Source organism: Gopherus evgoodei, chromosome 10 (assembly GCF_007399415.2).
Source record: "Gopherus evgoodei ecotype Sinaloan lineage chromosome 10, rGopEvg1_v1.p, whole genome shotgun sequence".
NCBI classification, from domain to species: Eukaryota; Metazoa; Chordata; order Testudines; family Testudinidae; genus Gopherus; species Gopherus evgoodei.
In genome coordinates this window covers 43,482,059-43,500,857 of record NC_044331.1, presented here as the reverse complement: position 1 = coordinate 43,500,857, position 18,799 = coordinate 43,482,059, and the positions used below count along the sequence as shown (strand labels likewise).

Genomic DNA, 18,799 nt, shown 5'->3' with positions numbered 1-18,799 from the left:
ACAACCCTTCACAGCCAGTGGCCTGCACTGTGTCCTGCAGCGCCTCCTGCTGGGAGAGGCAGGGTTGGATAACTTCCCACCAGCAGAATCATGGATTTAGTGACGTTTTGGCTCTCCTTTGCTCTGTAGGGTCTCCCCCTCCTTACCCAGCAGGGATCAGCACAGCATTGCCCCACTGCAGTGGGGATCAGGACAAAACCCGAGGATGATGTTGCTGCACTTCCATCAGACAGGAGTCAACCCCTGGCCTCAACAGTATTTCCAGCCTGCCTAGGGATATGACCCAGAAGGCGTTGGCCCTGCTCCAAACCCACCCTCACTGACACAACAGTACTCCATGGGGATGGATCTCCTCCTAGGATTTTATCGCCAAGTGTGGCAGCAGCCCTTTAAACAGCACCCAGGCAGGGCTGCAGCGACTCTGTCTCAGACACTGACATAGTTCAGTGAGGGACCTGGGCCTGCTCCCCGCTGCCAGCCATGCCAGGGGCTGCAGGCTGTTCCCCTTGCTCCTGGCAACAAGCAGAATATCCTCACAGGATCCTTCTGCCTGTGCACAGCCTGCTCCGGGTGCTACCTGGCAGAGAAAAGCCACCTCAGGCAGCTCCTGGGCACAGGAGCAGAAGACCCTGAACAGGGTTCCTGTGCCTGGGAGGAACAGCCCTAGGGCAGAACTGAACCTTCCAAGATCCCTGGGCCCACCTGGAACAGACCTATGAGCAGGTGGTGTGGGGGAACGGAGCCTGAACAGGACTGCTGGGCCCACCTGGACGCACTCCGCTGCAGCCCCTAGAAGCAGAAGAACCTGAGCTGAAATCCCACGCTCATCAGCAATGGCCTCTAGGGCAAGATGGCCAATTCTGGCCCACCCCAGGCCTGCTGGCAGGACCCTTCCCCTGACCACAGCCCTGCCCCCCTGCTACCCTGGGCTGTACAGCAGGGACTCCCACAGCCAGACTAGGACTCGAGCGCCTCACCAAGGCCTATGTCGGCAGAAGGCATTGAGATGTGGGGTGAGGGAATGAGCAGAAAACCACCTCTTTCACCTAGCTGGCTCCTGCCCCCTCCCAGCCCCAACACAACAGGCAGTGTCCTGAGTTGAAGGGCTTGTCAATTCAGCAGCACCTGCCAGAGCCAGGGGGTTGAGCAGGGCATTCCACATCTGTGGCTACCTCACCCTCCTCCCTGCCCCACTCAGTGACAGGCAGTGCAGCTTGCTCTCCCACCTACCCAGCCCCAGCTCCAGCCACCGCCAGGCCTCGATACTCACGGTGATTCCTTCGGCCAAGTCCCTGCAGCCGTGAATGCCCTGGGAGGCTGCCAGGCTGGTGAGGAAGCACTGCTGGGTGCCAGGGATCAGGGCTGGAGATGGCTGGCCTCTCTCTGCAGGGGAGCGGAAAAAACGGAGGCTGAGGAGGCTGAGTGGAAGAAAACAAAAGGCTTGTCGTCTGGCTGCTCCTCCTGGCTTTGTTGTTTCACTTAACAGAGCACAGCACAGCAGCCCAGATGGCTTCGCCCATGCTCAGTGCCGCTCCGGGCTGGAGTCATGTGATGCTTTCGGCTCAGTGAGCAGGAGAGTGCTGTTGGGCTGGAGGCAGGGATGCAGAAAGCTCACACACGTTCACCCACACGCATCTAGTGCATCGGATGTCCATGCATCTGTAGGCCGAGCCCCCCACCTACCATCTCAGTGCAGCACAGAAAGCCCACAAGCTCACCCTGGCCCTGGTGCAGCATAAGACACAGGAGATGACCCAACTCCCTACCCCAAGGTCTGTCCTGCAGACTCACTGTGCTGCCCTACCCTCACAGATGGATCGGGCTGGGTGCCAGATCTCTTGAGGGGAGAGCACTGCACTGCAAGTGGCAATTATAGCCAGCTTCTCACGCTTGACCAGGATTCTTAAATGTCCTTTCCCTCTCTGCCACCCTCATAGTTCACCCACCTGCCCAGCTGTGGCCTGGTGACTTTCGAAGGCCCTGTGCTGTGGTGATTATGATGAAGGCTAAGTCAGTCTTTGTTTCTTCCACCCTACTGACCGTAAGGTCCCGAGTCGGAAGGCTTGTTCCAGGGGACAAGGTGACCCAGCCCAGCCTGCCTCTCCTTGGGAACCAAGGCAGCATGTCCTCGCTTGGAGGAATTTCCCGATTGCTTTGTTGAGAAGGCTGCTCAGGTTCAGACCAGATTGTCCAATTTCTAGCAGAGAGCAAATGCTGGTCCCCACACACCCCGGGCCAGTTTTACTGGGGCAGAGCCAGGAGGTAATTGAAGGTCTGCAGCCTCCAACCTGTGGGATGGAACAGTGCCCCTCCTAGCTAGGTAAAGTGGTGAGACGGGCAGGGCAGATCTTTGCTAGCAAACAGTTATGACCTCTGCCCAGGAGGGCCAAGTGCTAGCTTCCCCCAAGCAAGCCATCTCCCAGGGCTGACAGCCTCATCACTGCAGTCCAGCCTCTGACCTTCCTCCTGTGGGAAAGGTTATTAAGGAAGTTGTATCAGGACAGCTGTGGCACCACCTAGGATCCTCTGGTCCTGCCTGGCTTGATGCCAGGGTATGGTAGAGACTGTACTTGTCTCACTGGTCAGGGAGCTTCTCCAGGGGATGGAGGAGGACCCCTGCTGATGGGCAGGCAGTGCTGTGGTCCTACCTGCAGCCCCTGGATGGAATCACAGACAACTGGCTCTCAGGGAGGTCCCAGAGGGTCAGTGGCTTTGGCCTGTGACTCGTACTTCCCCAGGGCACTCCCAGAGTATTGGGGATGGTGTTCCTCAGGGTTCTCACCTGTCACCCACTCACAGTCTGTGAGGCTGCTGGGGAGGTGCTGTCAGCAAGCTGATGACAAAACAAGTCCACATTCCACTCCCATCAAACCCAGGCCATGCCATCTGTTTTCCTAGAGTCTGGCTGTAGTTCAGATCAGACAGGAGAAAAGTGATGCTGGGAGTCTGGGGGAACAACCTGCTAGCTCTGACAAAGGTGCTGTCCCCTCACGCTACTAAGGGCCTCTCTCCAGCTTTTGTTAGCGAGGGTCACAACTGGTGGCCCTTTCACATCCCTGGCTACACCTGGACTTTCATGTAGCAGCAGTAGCCTGGAGTACTTTTATCCTTCGGAACCTGGGTAGGTGGTTGAAATGCTTCTGCTCAAATATGGACGTCCCCACAACTGTCTAGGCCTCTGTCACGGCCAGGCTGGATAACTGTGATGTGTGCTACCTACAGCTGCCTTTGAAGACTGTAATGGAGTACACTCACTGCTAGGGCCCCTCCTCATGGCTACTCTGGGGATTATCTTCTTCAAAGTCCAGCACCCCCTTCTGTCACTCATTCACATGCCCTGCTGCTTCTCTCTCTCTCTCAGCAAATTGGGTGCTCTCTCTTCATGGCACAGCCCTTCAGCCATGTCACTCTGGTCCTCCACTTCTGGGATATCAAAGTTCCATTGGACAACCTGTCCCTGGCAATTTTCTGCTACACTGCCCAGTCTGTGCCACTTCCCCAGCAGCTGGTGGGGGAACCCAGGCCCACACTCCACTCCAGGTTCCAGCTCAGGACTCTCTAATCAGTAGCTAATGTCTGCAATGCCCCACCTTCCTGCTATTTCCCTGGGCCATTTCCTACTCCACCTCTCTCAGGCTTTTGCTTCACCATCCATCTAAATAAATCCTTCCTTCCTTCAGGAGCTGGATCCCCTGGGGTTTCTACTGGCTCCCTGGGCTTCCTTCCATCTCTAACATCCAGAGAGTGGCCACAGGCTCCCTGTCTGCAGGCCCTTTCTGCTGCCAACTTCCTGGCTTTGTCCTAGCCCTGCCTGTCCCTTCTCAGCTGAGCTCCATCATCAATCAGGGGCTACTTAAGCCACAGCTGAGGGGAATTCAGTGGCCTATCAGGTTAATCAACCTACTTTAACCTGCTTTGCATTGTGTGGGAGGGGGTTACCCCTTCACAAAGACCCTTCAGACACTTCCCCCACTGGGGCTGTCCAGCATCAGTGGTGTTCCGTGCTCTTGATGCAGATTTCGCTAACTCCCTGTTTGTTTCTGGCAGCGTCAGCTTCAAGCTAGCAAACCCAGCAAGGTTTGGTTCTAAGGTTGCTGCTTTCCATAGGCCCCATCTCCAGAGTGGGGATCTCCTGCTCTGGAATTCCTTTCCCCTATTAGCCTACTAAGACCAGTTTATTTCTGCTATGGTCTGGCCCCCAGGCCTGTAGTACATGAGCACCTCACAATCTTTAATGTAGGAGCTACAAGCCTCATTTTACAGACTAGGAACGGAGGCACAGAGAGACTAGATGATTTGCCCCAGGTCACACAGAGAGTCTGTGACTCAGCAGAGATTTGAGCCCAGGTCTTCAAGTCCTAGGCTAGTGGCCTAACCACTGGTCCACCCAATCTGTGACCTTCAGGCCACTTGCAAGGTTTTTCCTGGTCACGCTGGTGCGTTTTCAAAAGCAGCCACTGACTTCGGGTGCCAGCTTGAGACACCTGGAGACTGATTGTTCAAGGGGCTGAGCACATCTGAAAATCAGAGCCAAGGAGTCACAAGCTGCAATCCCAGAAATGAAGCAGTGGCTGCTTTTTTAAATGGTGGCCTCTGGCTTTTGCCTGAGGGAGGCCGATTGTCTTCCCTAGACTGGGAAGGCACGTGGGGGGGTGCTCTTTTGGGGCTGACTTTTGCTGTGTTCTAATTTGGAAGTTTGGTGGGCTGAGATCCATTCCTGGCAGACAGAGGAGGCTCAGACTGCAGTGCGGTTCTGGAACCCTGCAAAGCCTAGCGAATGCACTGGATGATTCAGTTAGAAACGCTCCTCCCTTCCTTTCCAGGAAGCAGTGACTGGCATTCAGACCCCCATAGCCCTGCATCAGCCCCCACACCCAGTGAGTAGGCTGCTGAGTCATGACAACAACAGTTTAGGATGCCTAGGAAGGGGACTGAGCCACATTTCCTTGAGAAGACAAGTCCTTCCCATGCCCACTGCTCCCCATCTCAGAGCTGGTAGACTGCTGAAACCAGGGGGCCTGAGGGAGGCATGACAGGAAATAATCAAGGGGAGGAATGTGGAGGCCAATGACGTTTCCAGCTGGTGACAGATGTCAGCTAATCTGGTGGGTGGAGCCAAAGAAAATGAAAGGCCCACCCCCCTCAGGTGAAGGTGGGGCCACACAATACAGACAACAACTGAGTACATTTTGACAGCTCTGGAGACCTCTTTATGCACAGAGTAGGGACAGCTCAATGAAAGCTTCTCCAGCCACATGCCCCTGTCCTGAGCTGAAGCAGGGGAACCACCCCTATGGCAGAGAGGACAGTGCAGCCTCCATGGCCCCTCCAGTGCCTCACCTTGCTGCTGAGGATGCCAGCTAGTGCTAATCACAGTGAAAGTTTTGTCAAGTGTCCCTGGGAGCTGGACTGAGACCCAGCAAACTCATTTCACCCAGGCCACAGACACACCCCCAGATGGGAACAGCTAGACAAGTTTGTGAGGGGGTGCTTGTGATGGTAGGGGGCAGGGCTTGGCAGCCTTCAGGCTCCCTTCTGGTAGATTTCTGATGTTCCATGATTCAGGGCTTTAGCAGCTCACCTGCAGGGATCAGGACTGGATTCCCCGCCTCAGTGTATGATGACAGTTTTTGGTCTCTTTCTTCTGAAACATGAGGAATGGCCACAGCTGCAGGGGAGACACTGGGCGGGGTGGGCGAGGCTCTGAGGTGGCATCGAGCACTGTCTCTCTCAGGTGCTTGGCTGGCTGGTTCTTCCCACATGCTCATGGTCTCACTGATCACCATATGGGGGGTCTTGAAGGAATTTTCCCCCAGCTCCAATTGGCACAGACCTGGGACAGGGGTCACCTTCCTCTGCAGCATGTGCATGCAGGTCACTTGCCAGGATTACCTGGGTGTATCTCATTAACCATTTATATGCTGCTCGGTCCCTCCTAGCTCTCCCTGTGGCAAAGAACAGTTGAGGCTCCTGTGGACTGTGACCCTTTCCTCTCAGTTCTGTTGGTGGGTTTAGCATGCAGGTGCTGGTGACCTGTGATGCACAGGAAGTCAGACTGGGTGATCTGAGCCTTTCTAGCCTTAAACTCTGACTCTTTTGACTTGTTGTCCCTACCCCATTAGGCTGCACCCAACAGGGCAGCCTGACAATGTTGGGGATGAGTGTGCAGGCAGAGCACCTCCTCTGTCTGGGCATTGCCAGGATGCTTCTTCAGACCCTGTGCCTTAGTCTGCATCCTGGCCATGGGGATCCAAGAGGTGTTGTGGGAGCCAGGGGTAGCTGCAGGGGGAAGTAGGAATGTCCCCCAGAATTTCTCCTGAGCTGAGGGCTTCTTTGGGAGGCTGAGGAGTCTTCTTCTGGGGGCCTTGCTACCTTCTGGCCACAACATCCCTGTGAGTTGCCCATCTCACTCAGTAATCTCCTTTGTTAGCAGGTTCAGGACTCAGGGTGTGTAACCCTGACAGCCCTGGAGCATCCTGGCCTCCCCGTGGGCACAATTCATGCTCAGTTCCGCAGGCAGGGTGGCGCAGTGAGATATGGGCTGGCACTGGGAGCTGGGTCTGGCTCACAGCTCCTCCAGACTTGCACTGCTGTGGCTGGAAATAGCCCCCCTCCCTGAGAAGATTTCACTGTGGCATTGGGCCCTCACAGACAGCCAGGAGTTGAAGGGGCATCACCTGATGTTGGGGCTTGCTAAGAGGATGTTGATTAGGGACCTGAGTGTGCAGAGGTCATGGATGGGCAGGGAGATGGGAAGAAGGGTGTGTGGCTATAACAGCTGTACTGCCTCCAGAGCACCCCCTCACAGTAGGAAGGTGCCCCTGCAGGCACCCAACCTCTGTTGCTACCCCAACTAAAGACTCTCTTGCAGGGCCGGCCTTAGGATTTATGGTGCCCTAGGCGAGATTATTAAACTGGTGCCCCTGTGCCTGATCTGCTCTTAGCAACACAAACATAAGCTTACAGTATTGGAAAACTTGCCACATTCACATTATTAAAACCAGTTTAACTTAATTAAGCACACTGTAATGCTGATGGACTAGCACTAAAGAAGCAGCACTATAGAAAAAATTCTGATGACAGAATGATGCAAATTTTTTTTAATTTATCAAAATTTTATTGGAAATTTATATGAAGAGGTATTGAAACAAAGATTTGTTTTTAATTAAAAGCAACCTTTCTGGCTTTTTTGGCTGCAAAATCAGTAATAATGTCATCGTATGACAAAGACAAAGTCGTGTCTTGTTAGATTGCAAGAATAGCAAGACCAGTTAAGCGTTCCTGACTCATTGTAGAGCGGAGATAGTTTTTAAAGAGCTTTAGTTTTGAGAAACTCCGTTCTCCTGACGCTACTGTTAAAGGAATTGTCAGTAGAATATGAGTGGCAATGTACACATTAGGATATATGTCAACAAGTTTGCGGGTATGAATAAACTGTACAATGTCCATCACCGATTTTGCATGTGGCAACATTGATGACAGTGTACTCAATTCTTCGTACAGTTCAAGTCCATTTAAATCAAAACTATCACCGTGCTTCAGGAGGCTCTCTAGGTTCTTGCACTTTGTCATTAGTTGCTCTTGTTTTCCTATTTCGTTGAATTTAGTTATGTCATACAAAAATCCAAACTGTTCATGGTGTACTTGCAAGGTATTAAACCTTTCATCAACAGCAGATACTGCTTTATCCATCACAACATTAAAAAAATTCAACCTCAAATTTCTTTTCTGGATCATCTATGGGCATGATCTGCTGTACAGATTCTTCACAAAGAAGTGTCCCTGGCCTTTTTAACTCATATTAACTATGTATTTACTTTATGAAAGTTGGAGAAAACATTGTGAAAATGTAAAACATTGGCTGCCCAACTTCTGGGCTGGCAAAAGTTATACTGACTCACAGGGAAAAAAAAAAGCAGGAGAATCTTAGTACAACATATGGTCACTCTATACCAGGGGTCGGGTCGGCAACCTTTCAGAAGTGGTGTGCCAAGTTCACTGTAATTTAAGGTTTCTCGTGCCAGTAATACATTTTAATGTTTGTAGAAGGTTTCTCTCTATGTCTATATTATATAAATAAACTATTGTTATTATCTGAGGTCTTGGCCACCGGTCCTGCTCAAGCCACTGCCAGCTGAGTAAATGAAACCCCAAACCGGCAGCGGGCTGGTGGTTGGAACCCTAGACAAGGATCCCAGGCCCTGCTCAGCCCGCTGCTGGTCTGGGGTTATGACCACCAACTCCTGCCAGCCAGGATCCCAGCCGCCAACCCCCGCTCAGCCCGCTACCAGCCTGGGATTCTGCCCACCCAGGCTGGCAGGAGGCAGAGTGGGGCTGGCGGCTGAGCTCCTGACTGGCAAGGGGCCAGCAGCCGGAACCCTGGTGTAGCAGTAGGCTGAGTGCTGCTGGCACCCCAGACTGGCAGCAGACTGAGCCACTCAACCCCCCATCGGCCCTGCTCAGCCCGCCACCAGCCCACTCAGCCCGCTGCCGGCTGAGTGAACGGAACCCCAGGCTGACAGCAGGTTGAGTGGTTCAGCTGGCCTGCTCAGCCCACTGCCAGCCTGGGGTTCCTTGGGGGTCCCCAGGCCAGCAGCAGGTGCTGAGTGGGGCCGATGGCTGGTATCCCAGCTGGCAATAGGGCAGCAGCCGGAACCCCAGAGCAGTGATGGGCTGAGCCGCTCAGCCTGCTGCTGCATACCATCAAAAATCAGCTCACCTGCCACCTTTGACATGTGTGCCGTAGGTTGCCGACTCCTGCTTTATACACTAGTAAGGAGATGAGCATATTACAGTTGTTGGAGGGCTCTTATCAGGAGTAACAGGCTATAGGAAAGTCAGTCAACATTTTTTGTTTCTCTGATGAAAACTGGCCCACTCCCTGCCTCAAACCAAACCTGTCACTAATAATTGTCAACAACTTAATTTTCTGTTTTTGGCTAAGATATTGATTTTTTTTTTAAATAATATTGAAATTGGATTCAGGATTGTTAGCAAGAATTTTTGGCAAACAAAGTTGTTAAATGACAATCTAAATGGCAACACAGTACTGCTTTCATGCTTGGCTCACCCCCCAACCCGCTGGTCCAACAGCTGCAGTAGAGGAGGAGATAGGTGGAAAACTGCAGGACCCCAAAATCCACCTCTTGGGGTGCAGAGTGGCAACAGCAGCAGCAAACCCTCAGGTCCAATCACACGCCAATGGGCACCACCACCAGCCTTATGGACCATGGTGAAGTTAGCACAGCATCTGATCTCAGGGACAGGGCACCCATGGAGCCACAGCAGCTCATCCTGCCCTATGCAGCTCCCCCCCGGATGAGATGGATAGCTGGCAGCTGCCAGCCCGGGGGAGAGGCGCTCCCCAGCTAGGGTGGCCAGATCCAGATGTCCTGATTTTATAGGGCCAGTCCCGATATTTGGGGCTTTGTCTTATATAGGCACCAATTACCCCCACCTAGAGTGACCAGACAGAAAGTGTGTAAAGTCAGGACAGGGATGGGGTGGGGGGGTAAAAGGAGCCTATATAAGAAAAAGACCCCAAAATTGGGAGTGTCCCTATAAAATAGGGATATCTGCTCACCCTACCCCAATCCTGATTTTTCACACATCTGGCTAACCCCGTCCAAACCCTGCGTGACATTCCAATTCTGGCTGCCTGCCCAGGAAGTGAGTTACTTTCACTTTCATTCCTCAGCAAGCAGCCAGCCTCCCCTCCCCCCACCCACCCCCAGCACCTCACCCAACCCAGCCCTGACGGAGGGGAGGGAGGAGAGAGAGAGGGGTGCTCCTGGGGAGGAGGGAGAAAGGAGGGGGTGCTCCGTGGGGCAGGGGGGGAGAAGAATGGATGTTATGGGAGACAACAAAGGATACTGGTTCCAGAGCCACAGCCTCACCTGACCTCCGCCGGGGGGGGGGGAAAGAGTCACACTCACAGGTGAGCTCCTTTCCCAACCCCCACCCCCTTCCCTTCCCAGAGACCCCAGCAGCCAATCCCGTCCCTCAGACTGTGCTGCATTCGGCTCTCTTTAGGACCCAGCAGCCCTGCTTCTACACTGTCTCGGCTGCCTGCAGAGTGGTGCCCCCAGGCAGTGTGAGGCCCTACGCCTTTGCCTATTCTGCCTATGGACGGCCCTGCTCTCTTGGGCTGGGAACTCTCTTGTCCCAGGGTAGTTTATTATTGTACACATGTCAAAGGTTTCAACTTCCCTCCCCTCTCTGCTGCCTTTTGTCACCTCAACTTTTCTTGAGTGCCCAAGATTCCTCGGGGGTCGGGGGTGGTTCCTGAGCTTCTCCCTGTCATCCCCAGCTCCCTGCCCCTTGCACAGATCCAAAGCCATAAGGGCACTCCCTGGCCTTCCTTCACCCCAGCAATCACAGCGTGGCAGGACACAGCCCCTTGGCTTCCTTCAGCTGCCATCCTCTCCAGGATCCCTGCCCCTCACACCTGACAGGGCACAGGGCCCTCCCCGGGCTGTCCTCTGGCTCCAGGGTCTCCACCCCCAAGGCCTCACCCTTATCCATCCCAGAGGCCTGATGAGACATATGTCCCCCTCTTCATTTTTCCCAAGATGGGAAGGTGAGTTCACCATAGCACATGCAGGGTTGAGACCCGTTTCCTGTGACCCACAACCATCCTGTGATGGTATTACTGACAGCAGGGGCACCACCCTCCTCCTACCACAGTCTGGCCCCAGAGCACACCTGCCAGACTTGGGTCAGCTGGAGTACAGTGCAAGGAGCATAAGTTTCAATTGACTTAATCACCAAAGAACACTCTGGCTCCAGGGATCGGTGTGTGCACATGTTCACTGGGTAACAGAAGGTGGCCTTCCCTAGCTCCCTGTCTTAGATGACTGCCCAATGTCATGAGATGGCATAACCACAGAGGAAGGACTGGCTCCATGGCAGTGCTGGAAGGTCACCGTGCTGCTGGTCCTACCTGTTTCTGCTTTGTCAGGCATCCAAGAGTCCTGTCCTAAACACACACAACATGTACCAGAGAATAATATGGCCACTATGCCAGCTGCCAATCTACAGGGCCAGCTCTGCCTCCCACACCCTCCCTGCCTCCTCCTAGGGCACAAACTGTATCAAACTACCCTGAGCAGGAGCAACTGTGAAAGGAATGAAATAGGAAACCAGGGTGCTGGCCATCTGTGGGTATTAAAGATTCCAGGTCCCTTTCCATAAGTTAAGTGGTTTTAGCCAGATGCCCTGGTGTAGTTGGGTGGCACCCACCTCTCATGAGTGCCCCCGGTCCAATTTCTCAGCTCATGGTGCCCCAGGCATCCACTGTGCTTCTCACGTGGGTCTTCGGTGACACAGCCCTCTGGCTGAGTCACCCACAGTCCATGTGCAAACAAACCCTTTCTGGGGTACACTGTCCAACCAGGCCTATCTCAAAGCCCTCAGTAATATCCTGTAGCCCTCCCTGGGCTCAGCCCCTTTACAGACCAACAGGGTACCCCACTGTTGGCAACAGGTCTATAGCCCTCCCCAGGCTCCACTCTGACCAAGGGAACCTATCTCAGTACCCCAGCTGGCCTGTTCTGGTGTGGAGCAGCACCCCCCAGGGCTTCCTCCCTGGAGGCTCTTCACCTGCCCTTTAGTCCTCTGACACCAGCTCTCTAGCTAGGTCAGTTGCAGTTCAGCCCTCTTCCAGGGGGATAACAGGTCCAAATACAGTCCCTTCCCTGGGCTTGTCTAAACTCCTGTCACTCAGGGCAAGCCACTTCCCCAGTGGCTGCTGGTGACAGAGGGAGACCCACACCCACCCACTACTCCAGGTTCCAGCCCAGGGACCCTTTAAGTAGCAGCCACACACCACATGCCTTTAACCAACTGCTTTTCCCTGGGCAACTTCCCCATAGCCCAGTGATGGGCAACCTGCAGGCTGCACATGGCCCATCAGGGTAAACCACTGGTGGGCCACCAGACCATTTGTTTACATTTGCACCACTTCTAGTGGCCATGGTTCACCATTCTCAATCAATGGGAGTTGTGGAAAGCAGCATGGGCTTGGCCACTGCTTCCTGCAGTTCCCATTGGCAGGGAACAGCAAACCATGGCCACTGGGAGCCACAGGCCACCATGCAAATGTAAACAAACAGTCTGGTAGCCCACCAGCAGCAAAGCCATAACAAGGAATTTTTGTGCCCGAAGCAAGGGCTGGCTCCAGGCTCTTCGGGGGCAGGTCCCTCAGTCCCTCTTGGAGGGAAGGACCCGCCGCCAAAGAATGAACAAAGCAGCAGCAGCAGCAATTCAGCAGCAGGTCCTTCCCTCCAAGAGGGACTGAGGGACCCACCACCAGTCATGGCTTTTTTTTTTCCCCCTTGTCATAAACAGATAGCTAAGGGTTAATGTCTCTTTCACCTGAAGCACCTGACCAGAGGACCAATCAGGAAACCGGATTTTTTCAACTCTGGGTGGAGGGAAGTTTGTGTCTGAGTCTTTGTCTGTCTGCCTGCTTTTCTCTCAGCTATGAGGAGTGATTTCTATTTCCTGCTCTCTAATCTTCTGTTTCCAAGTTGTGAGTACAGAGATCATGTATTTACATGTCTATAGTTGCTGGAGTGCTTTGATTTGTATTCTTTTTGAATAAGGCTGTTTATTCAATATTCTTTTAAGAAATTGACCCTGTATTTGTCACCTTAATGCAGAGAGACTATTTGTATGTATTTTTCTTTCTTTCTTATATAAAGCTTTCTTTAAAAACCTGTTGAAGTTTTCTTTACTGGGAAACCTCAGGGAAGTTGAGTCTGTACTCACCAGGGAATTGGTGGGAGGAAGAAGTCAGAGGGAGATCTGTGTGTGTTAGATTTACTAGTCTGATTTTGCATTCCCTCTGGGTGAAGAGGAAAGTGCTTTTGTTTCCAGGATTGGAATTAGAGAGGGTGGACTCCCTCTGTTTAGATTCACAGAGCTTGTGTCTGTGTATCTCTCCAGGAGCACCTGGAGGGGGGAAGGGAAAAGATTTATTTCCCATTGTTGTGAGACTCAAGGGTTTGGGTCTTGGGGTCCCCAGGGAAGGGTTTCGGGGGGACCAGAGTGCCCCAAAACACTCTAATTTTTTGGGTGGTGGCAGCAAGTACCAGGTCCAAGCTGGTAACTAAGCTTGGAGGTTTTCATGCTAACCCCCATATTTTGGACGCTAAGGTCCAAATCTGGGACTAAGGTTTGACACCCCTCCACCCCGCTTGGGTGATAGAGCTGCACCCCTCCACTTTGCGCACCCGGGGCAAGTGCCTCACTCACCTTGCCCTTGTTACGGCACTGACCAGCAGCTTGCTGACTTATCCTGACAGGCCACATGCAGCCTGCAGGTTGCCCACCACTGCTGTAGCCTGTCTTAATTGAGTCCTGGCAGCCAGCCAGAAGCTATTCCCTCACTTTCCCAGGCCCTGCCAATACCTACCAGCCTCAGCCCTTGCAATCCCTGCAGCCAGCCAGGAGCACCTCTTGCTCAACAGTGCCTGCAAGCAGACTGATCTAGCTATGCCTTTCAGCTCAAGCAGACCATCAGGAACACCTCTTACATCCCCAGTCCCTGCAAACAGACTGAACTCTACCCCTGCAGCTCCTTTCTTATGAGCCTGCTATGCCCTCATTGGCAGCTCCCTGAAACCTCTCTGATTGGGTGCTTCCCCTGCAGCCACTCTAGCCTGCTTGAAGGATCCCTCCGTTGCTTCTTCCCTGGGATGGGTATGGCAGGACTCTGAGCCTCCAGTCCACCCTTTCACACCTGGCCAATTTCCAGCTCAAGTAACTACACTCAGCCCAGGAAACCCTTTTCTCCTTCACTTCCTATCCTAAACCATGTTGCTGGGTGCTGTTAAACAGCTGTCAGGTTCCACCCCAGAGGTGGCTGCACTTCAGTGGTCAGTGAAATTATACATATAAAGGAGATTAATATTAGCCTTGGGATCCTTCTGGATAAAAGGTGCTATATATTTGTGCCACAAGCATTTAGACAGATTTGCCTTAATCATAATTAATAATAACCACTTAGCTCCATTTCAGTGCAGCAATGTTGAATACAAGATTCTCCTTCACTTCCTACCCTAATCTGCTCTGTAGTATTGCTGTGTGCTAGTAAACAGCTGCAAGGCTACTCCTCAGCTGCAGCTGCATTTCAGAGGTATGTGAAGCACTGTATGTAGAGTTGGAACAAGTCATGTCATCAGGGGCTAATGAATTTTTGGCTTGCTCTGCAGGTGACAGTTCTTGACACGATTATCCTCCACTTCACTTGTAGATGGGCAATTGGGATAAAGCAAGTTGAAAGGAAAGCTTGTTTGCCTGCAGAAGTGCTGCTGGTGCTGGCTCAGAGATTCAAAATACAGGGTGGGAAGCAAATTAACTTGTGCCATGATGAGCAAAGGTACTTGGCCTGCAGAGATATCTTCCTGGACTATGCCGTACCAAAGAGCAGCATGGATCCGGTGCTCCTCTCAATTATGCTGGGGTAAATCAGGAATAAGTGTTACCAACTCTCCTGATTCTGTTGCAATTCTCATGACCCTTGGAGTTTTGCTGAAATCCCCAGCTCCTGGAGTCACATGAATACACCAGAATCTTAACTTCCAGATCAATACAAAATTGAGTTCCTAGCACATATGATTCCAGAGAAAAGCTTTAAAAAGTGACTGCCTAAAGAAGCAGAGGCCAGACAGCAAATAAAAAGAACTCTGAGTGTATCATCATTAACATATTGTGATTTTTAAGACAATCTCATGATTTTGGGAAAGGGGGACATTAGATAGGTATTTGAAGGGCCAGCAGCCAATTGTTCCCACTGGGTGGCCCCCTGGGAAATGAGTTGGAGGACTGTCATGCTTTTGGAAAGTGTGGGGTCAGCACTGACAATGCGCTGAGGCCAGTGACACTCTACCCTCAAGAAACCTGCTTATGCTCCAACAATTTGCCTTCCAGTGGGCCCAGCTGTCAAGCTCCTAGTGTGAGGATCCTAGGGGCAGGACCACACAAGTGCTCCAGCACCTTATTGGACCTATGGATTACAAGGTTCTGTTTCAGACAGACTGAAACACAGACCAGTTTTTCATATCAATTTGCAGAAACCCCAGACGGTGCAGCATGGTGTTTTCATTCCCCACAAGGGTGGTGGGGCTGATCCAGGATCCCAGGTTCCTGAACCTGCAGGCACTGAGAAAGTACGTCTGGGGACACAGCTAACTAGGACAGGGAGGGCAAATGGGCAACCTCCAGAAGGCATGCGAGGATGAGTTTTCCCCACTCCTGAGACAGGCTTTCCTCATGACACATCAGTTCCAGGTCCAGCCCGTGGCGTTGCTGGTGCAGACATTAGCAGCTCCTCAAAGAGATGAAGACAGTCCTGGTTCAGGAAGTTGAAGAAATGCTGATATGGGGAATAATCAAGGAATCCCATAGCCCCTGGTGTAGCCTTGGGTCCCAAACCCAAAGGGGCTGTCGACTTCAGATAGGTCAGTGCCAGCTCTCACTTTGTTGCCAGTCCATGCCCCAGGTGGATGATTTACCAGACTTCCTCAGCCAAGCCCAATATAGCACCATGTTGCTCTGACAAGGGCCTATTGGCAGGTTCCTCTTTCTCCCGACTCCCAGGAAAAAACAGCATTTGCTAGCCTTGCAGCCTTGTTCCACTTTTTCACAATGGCTTTGGGGTTACGCGGGGCCCTGGACACCTTCCGAGGTCGATGAACTGGATGTTATGACCTCAGTATTGCTACATGGTGGCATTTCTCAAGGATGCTGTAGTCTGCAGCCGAGACTGGTTTACTCACCTTCAGAATCGGGCTGCAGTCCTACAGTCCACATGAGAGACCCATCTCACAGCAAACCCTAGGGAGGGCCAGGTAGGCAAGCAAGAAACAAAGGATTTGGGATCTCTAATGGGTAAAATCCCTCATCAATAAGGCAGAGGCACTTAGAAAGCAGGTATGGTCCTTGTGGGGCCTAGAAAGCTGTTACCTGTGGTTTATATCATATTTCGTTTCCCTGGTGGCACCCCTCGTGGACCTCAACAAAAAGTCAGCAAGTTACCTGCTTTCCCCACCCCCATGTGACCGGCCCCTCCAAGAGCTGAAGCAGATTCTCTGTAGTAAGCCCTTTTGCCCAGCCCAGATTTCACATATTTTATGGACAGCTGCTTCACACTAGGGAATCGGGAGGAACGCCATCAAGAAGAATGGCTCAGCTCAGGAGTGCAACTGGGCGGGGGAGCAGCGAGGGGAAACAGGTCCAGTGTCGCTGTCTGCCACAACAGCAGCTTCAGCAGGTGAACAGCAGCTTCCATGAGAGAGACACTGGCTGTTCTGGAAACATGGCAAATGAACCAGATATTTCCTAAAAAACATTATTTGGGGATTTCAGTGAACTATCTGCCCATGGCCAAGTGCATCCCAGGATCCTTCAGGGGGTTAATTTATTTGTCTTTTCTTTCTGTCTCTCGGCTGTGTTGTGCGTGTTTGTTCCTGAAGCAAAGTCCACAGAGCCCCTACAGGAGCCATGGCCGCTAAAGAAAGGGACAGCTCCCACACCTAACTACCAGAGAGTCCGTCTGGGAGCAGCAATCCCATGCCCAGGGTCACTGTGTCATGGCAGGACACTGACTCTCCAGCCAGCCCAGCTGAGTACATGCACTCACCTCTAACACAGACAGATGGACACAGAGACAGACAGAAAAGGGCAAAACCACAATAATAACTATACTTAACTGGGCTAATACCAGAGAGAGTTCTCGCTGATCAGGAGAATTCTAATAATAAGTAGCGAGACTGATAAATAGTTAATAATAAATACAACTCATAGAGTCAAATAGTAATTACTATTTAATGTACTCATCTGTAACAAATCATTATTAATCATATAAAATGCTGTAATCCTAAACAGTTAATAATAATAATAATAATAATAGATAACAATAAAAACTAGCTATTTCTAAAAAAACCAAAAAAACAGTGAGGGGTCCCTGTGGCACCTTAGAGACTAATAAATGTATTTGGGCACAAGCTTTCGTGGGCCAAAACCCACTTCATCAGATAAATTTGTTAGTCTCTAAGGTGCCACGAGGACTCCTCGTTGTTTTTGCTGATACAGACTAACACAGCTATCACTTTGAAACCTGCAGCTATCTCTAGTCACTATTAAGAATCCAGTTTCTGTTTGAGCCCTATCTAGGGTTACCATACGTCCAGATTATCCCGGACATGTCCGGATTTGGGGGTTTTAAATAGCCATCCGGGAGGACTTTGTAAAAATCTAAGGAGGTCCGAGATTTCCCTCCCAATGCAGAGCCCAGCGTGGTTGACAGAGCGGCTGGGCCAGATTGAGCCACTCGCATCAGGGCCTCCAGCAGCCAGAGCCCCTCCCCTGCTCCCCCCTCCCCTGCAGCCTCAGCGCGCCATGCCAGCAGCGCTCTGGGGGGACGGGGCTGTGCACTCCATGGGGTTGGGGCAGTCAGGGGACAGGGAATGGGGGGGCTGGATGGGCCGGGAGTTCTGGGGGTGCCTGTCAGGGGGTGGGGCTGTGGCGAGGGGTCAGGGCAGTCAGGGGACAGGTAGGGCGTAGTGTCCTAGGGGGGCAGTTAGGATGGGGGGGTCTCAGAAGGGGGCAGTCAGGGACAAGGAGAACGGAGGCTTAGATAGAGGGTGGGGTCCCAGGAGGCGGTTAGGGTCAGGGGTCCCGGAGGGGGTGATCAGGAGACAAGGAGCAGGGAGGGTTGGATGGGTTGGGGTTTCTGTGGGAAGCAGGAAGTGGGAGGGAGCGGATGGAGGTGGGGCTACCCCCCACCCACATGGAGTGTCTTCTTCTTTGAAAGTTCAAATATGGTAACCCTAACCCTATCAAATATCAACCCGCATCTCCAGTTCCTCTTCGTCCTGTCTCTCTCCTGGGGGCTCTGGCTCTGTGCTCCCTGTGAGAGGGGGTGCTGGCTGCAGGGGCTTCTACCCCCCCAGTGCGATCTCCCACAGGCGTAGGGAGGAAGCAACGCCAGACCCTGACTCAGATGCTCCAGGCAATCTAGAGCTCTTGTCTCCCTCTTGCTGCGGCCTGAGGAACTCATGCCCCAACATGCTGGTTTAAAGGGACCCCAGGAACAAGCCCCTCTGGAGCTGCACTGGCCTCTAGGGGTAATGGACCCTCAGGCATCAGGGATCAGTCAATCCCCACAGGGGTCAGGAACGGTCCCCGCATCCCCGCAGTTGCATCATGAGCTCCCCTCACCTGGCGCAGGGGGCTCAGCTGGGGGCAGGATCCCAGCCTAATGGGCCCTTGATCCAGCCTGTGATGACTGACGCTGTGTCCCTGCAACAGGCCAGCAACCCCGCCCCCCCCGGCTCCCCTGAGCAACACCTGCCTCACCCCACTTCTCCCCTCCCCTGTGATTTCCTTCCAAACACATTGCTCTCCCCATGGCCCCCAGAGCCCAGCCCTGAGGAGCACATGAGTCCCGGTCCCGCTCAGCCCAGAGGAGCTGGGAGAGGCAGACTCAGGCTGGGCCAATGTCCCCAGTTGCTCCAGTTCTCTGCTTGTCATGGCTTGGGCGGTGAGGAGCCTTTATTTCTCCACCACCAGTGTTTAAGGGGGAGGCATATGCTCCCATTCCCCATCCTGGGCTCTTTCCCCCTGTTCTGCTTCTCTAGGAGGCTTCGGTGAATCAGGCCTCCCCCAAATCCACACAGCACCTTTGGGGGTGAGTTCCTGTCCCCACCCTATTCTGCAGCTGCAAACCCAGCCCCCCGCTGCCTCACCCGGAATCTTCCGTGTACCCTCCCACACCCCTGAGACCCCATGCTAA

The 18,799-nt window shown here is 52.8% G+C and overlaps 1 protein-coding gene across 10 annotated transcripts in view; it reads right to left on the bottom strand.

Annotated features, from left to right (window-relative positions):
* PARP6 (poly(ADP-ribose) polymerase family member 6) overlaps positions 1–1,356 on the bottom strand; it is a 50,868-nt gene extending 49,512 nt beyond the window's left edge. For all 10 annotated transcript variants that reach the window (XM_030578399.1, XM_030578400.1, XM_030578401.1 and 7 more), the window contains exon 1: positions 1,271–1,356. The gene's annotated coding sequence lies outside the window, so the exon portion shown is untranslated. The remainder of the gene's footprint in view (positions 1–1,270) is intronic.
* Positions 1,357–18,799: the final 17,443 nt, after the last annotated feature.